General features: G+C 45.7%; 1 protein-coding gene across 2 annotated transcripts in view; it reads right to left on the bottom strand.

Moving 5' to 3' along the window:
• Positions 1–971: 971 nt before the first annotated feature.
• The window catches only part of LOC135526664 (beta-2 adrenergic receptor-like), a 6,747-nt gene continuing 3,218 nt past the window's right edge, over positions 972–4,500 (bottom strand). For both annotated transcript variants that reach the window (XM_064955204.1, XM_064955205.1), the window contains exon 2: positions 972–4,500. This exon is cut by the window's right edge and continues 2,167 nt beyond it. The gene's annotated coding sequence lies outside the window, so the exon portion shown is untranslated.

Genomic DNA, 4,500 nt, shown 5'->3' with positions numbered 1-4,500 from the left:
GGACCAGGAGGGAGCAGAGTAGATGTCGAGGAGAGGACCAGGAGAGACCAGTGTAGATGTCCAGGAGAGGACCAGGAGAGACCAGTGTAGATGTCCAGGAGAGGACCAGGAGGGAGCAGTGTAGATGTCCAGGAGAGGACCAGGAGAGACCAGTGTAGATGTCCAGGAGAGGACCAGGAGGGAGCAGAGTAGATGTCCAGGAGAGGACCAGGAGAGACCAGTGTAGATGTCCAGGAGAGGACCAGGAGAGACCAGTGTAGATGTCCAGGAGAGGACCAGGAGGGAGCAGAGTAGATGTCCAGGAGAGGACCAGGAGAGACCAGTGTAGATGTCCAGGAGAGGACCAGGAGGGAGCAGAGTAGATGTCCAGGAGAGGACCAGGAGAGACCAGTGCAGATGTCCAGGATAGGACCAGGAGGGAGCAGTGTAGAGGTCCAGGAGAGGACCAGGAGAGACCAGTGTAGATGTCCAGGAGAGGACCAGGAGAGACCAGTGGTGATGTCCAGGAGAGGACCAGGAGAGACCAGTGGTGATGTCCAGGAGAGGACCAGGAGAGACCAGTGTAGATGTCCAGGAGAGGAACAGGAGAGACCAGTGTAGATGACCTGTTTATGCTCGATGTTCCTCTTTAGAAGCTTTTCTTTTTTTGACACAAAGACCAAAGCATTAAAAAAACGATACTGAAATGTCCAATACACACAGACAAACACAGAGCGCACATGCACGCTTTTACAGGGGAATGCATACCCTCTGGATTTGCAATTATTCAAATATGGGTTCTTTATGTCCAAGTCTAAAACCATGTTTTCTTTTCAATGTGTGGGTCTTTTCTGTATAATTTTCAGTTTTTGTAGGCTGCTGCTGCAAATGTAGTGAGATGGTCGGGTTACTAGATTTGCACATTCCACACAACAATAAACATTTAAATAATGAATGCCTTTTATCATTTATTTATGAATAAAAAAACAAAATCCAATAAAAAACGGTGTTTATTTGCTATCACACATTGACCCATACTGACATATTTTTTGTGCTGCAGGGCTTTTGACAACAATCGGCGTCGGCCAAAGCTACAGTACAGGACAAAGAGATTCATCCAAAAGAACAAAGTTCACAGTTTCAACACCTTTAGTTGACAACACTTGAGACGCAAAGCCACAACACACAGGTCTCTAAAACTGTTTTAGACAGGTAGAAAACAGCCTGGCCAACAGTAGCTACATTTAGCGTGATTATACTATTGTCATAGCACACTGTTGATCACAAGACTGTTTACAGCTAGGGGAAGTGGTCGGGGCTATGTGAAAAACAGCTAGGGGAGGTGGTCGGGGTTATGTCTTAAATAGCTAGGGGAAGTGGTCGGGGTTATATCTTAAACAGCTAGGGGAAATGGTCGGGGTTATGTCTTAAACAGCTAGGGGAGGTGGTCGGGGTTATGTCTTAAACAGCTAGGGGAGGTGGTCGGGGTTATGTCTTAAACAGCTAGGGCAAATGGTCGGGGTTATGTCTTAAACAGCTAGGGGAGGTGGTCGGGGTTATGTCTTAAACAGCTAGGGGAAATGGTCGGGGTTATGTCTTAAACAGCTAGGGGAGGTGGTCGGGGTTATGTCTTAAACAGCTAGGGGAGATGGTCGGGGTTATGTCTTAAACAGCTAGGGGAGGTGGTCGGGGTTATGTCTTAAACAGCTAGGGGAGGTGGTCGGGGTTATGTCTTAAACAGCTAGGGCAAATGGTCGGGGTTATGTCTTAAACAGCTAGGGGAGATGGTCGGGGTTATGTCTTAAACAGCTAGGGGAGGTGGTCGGGGTTATGTCTTAAACAGCTAGGGGAAATGGTCGGGGTTATGTCTTAAACAGCTAAGGGAAATGGTCGGTGCTATGTCAAAAACAACGCCTCTGCTAAAATTTGCCTACTCTCTCCTTTCGCATCTGTAGTGTGATCAAGCTGTAGATCATAGAGCTGCCTGGCTGGTCAGAGGAAGGGATGTTACATCCAAAACAACACCTCTGATAAATGCTGTTTTGGCTCTCTTCAAGTGGCTGACTCATACCCCTATGCACTATATTATGCACTACTGTTGACATAAGCCGATAGTGAACACACACCATACAGTATGGCATAGGTCAAAAGTACTTCCCTTATGGTGAGTAAACTCAGGTATCATTTAGGACACAGCCACCGACACTTGAGAAGTGTGGGGAATAGATGTGCCATTAGAGACTTGTTCTCCCTGCTGTCTGGCAGACTGGGGGAGCGTTAAACATCCCAATCTTGAGATCGCTCCTTGCCTGCAGCTGTTGTTTAGAAGGGAGGGAGTCTTCTGATTCCCCGGCTAAACAGCGGAGATAATGGATTTATCCCCTGTTTATCGGCCTGGACAGGGCTCAGCTCTGCAACAACACAGGAATTTCCTGGATAAAAAAGACCAGAGAGGGAGAGAGAGAGAGGGAGAGAGAGTGAGAGGGAGAGAGAAAGAGAGAGAGAAAAAGAGAAATGGGAGAGGAGATAAAAGACAGGGAGAGAGAGATACAGAGAAAGAAGAGAGAGATACAGAGAGAGAAGAGAGAGATATATAGAGAGAAGAGAGATACAGAGAGAAGAGAGAGATACAGAGAGAGAAGAGAGAGATACAGAGGGAGATACAGAGAAAGAAGAGAGAGATACAGAGGGAGAAGAGAGGTATACAGAGAGAAGAGAGAGATACAGAGAGAGAAGAGAGAGATACAGAGGGAGATACAGAGAAAGAAGAGAGAGATACAGAGGGAGAAGAGAGGTATACAGAGAGAAGAGAGAGATACAGAGGGAGATACAGAGAGAGAAGATAGAGATACAGAGAGAGAAGAGAGAGATACAGAGAGAGAAGAGAGGTATACAGAGAGAGAAGAGAGAGATACAGAGGGAGATACAGAGAGAGAAGAGAGAGATACAGAGAGAGAAGAGAGAGATACAGAGAGAGAAGAGAGAGATACAGAGAAAGAAGAGAGAGATACAGAGAGAGAAGAGAGATACAGAGAGAGAAGAGAGGTATACAGAGAGATAAGAGAGAGATACAGAGGGAGATACAGAGAGAGAAGAGAGAGATACAGAGAGAGAAGAGAGAGATACAGAGAGAGAAGAGAGAGATACAGAGAAAGAAGAGAGAGATACAGAGAGAGAAGAGAGATACAGAGAGAGAAGAGAGAGAAGAGAGAGACACAGAGAGAGAAGAGAGAGACACAGAGAAAGAAGAGAGAGACACAGAGAAAGAAGAGAGAGATACAGAGAGAGAAGAAAGATAGAAAGAGGGAGAAACTTAGCAAATCAGACGTCATCAACATCTGTAGAACCAGGTCAGTGTCTAGTCAGATCATTGCGCAGATTTCCTGAACGATCCAGACTTCCGTTTACTTTGGAAAAACTCTGGAAAACTTCACTGAGATCCAAAGACCCACCAGCAATCACATCCTGATCAGAAACATCTCAATCTCATCTCAGTCCACCTGTTGTCTCATTCATATTTACTGGCTGACCACATAGGATCCTGGTCAAAAGTAGTGCACTGGATAGGGAAGAGTGTGTTATTTCTGACGCAGCCTGCCTAGGTCCTGTAAGCAGCACCTCTAGGGCAGAAGACAGGGACACTGTTATCTCTGGCCTGGTTCCACAGACTGTTTGTTATTCCATGGAGTCAGTCTGTACCCTTCCCTCCGATCACTGAGGAAACGACTGACTCTGCTCTCAGTAAACCAGGCTACTTCCCAGAACGACAACGACAGATCCAGTCAACAAACCACAGACTAACCACTGACTTCTGCTAGCAACACCGGGAGACCTGGGAGAGGAAATGGTCTTCTGTGAAGCAGGGTAAAGATAGAGCAGATAGTTGACGAGAGGTGACAGGATGGCTGCTGTGACACTGGGGTCAGATTAATAAGGCTAGTGAAAGGCTCAGCAGCGATTATCATCATGTCAATGAATGCAAAAGCCTTGTGTGTCCAACTCTACACATAAAGATATATTGTACACCAGAGATAAGGCATATGGTGATGCCTAGAGGTACTCCAACCTCAAGACTGTGGTGCCAAAATCACACAGGCTTTGAAAAGTTAATGAAGTCACTAAAGTCACAAGTTACGACCACTATTTTGCAACAACAACAAACAATAACCATATTTGTGACTCATATCATTGACTTATCAAAAGGAATCACACAGCACAAGACAATTCTGTTTCTCAACAGGCACCCTGAGGCAAGTGTTCGTTTCCCCAACTCTAATACATCAAAGCTATTGTAAATATTCTACGAATGTAAAACCTCCGATAATATATGAAAACTCCTCCTAATTAACTAGCAATAAATATTAATGTGGAGAGAAGGAAGCAGTGTCTTCTGAAGAGAACATTGCCAGCATGTTTGAGAAGGGAGGTTTTGAGAAGAGAGACTGAGAAGGGAGGTTTTGAGAAGAGAGACTGAGAAGGGAGGTTTTGAGGAGTGGGGTTTTGAGAAGGGAGGCTTTGAGG

The sequence above is a fragment of the Oncorhynchus masou genome, chromosome 32 (assembly GCF_036934945.1).
Source record: "Oncorhynchus masou masou isolate Uvic2021 chromosome 32, UVic_Omas_1.1, whole genome shotgun sequence".
NCBI lineage: Eukaryota > Metazoa > Chordata > Actinopteri > Salmoniformes > Salmonidae > Oncorhynchus > Oncorhynchus masou.
The sequence above is the reverse complement of the archived record's forward strand: the minus strand, read 5'-3'. Positions and strand labels throughout refer to the sequence as shown.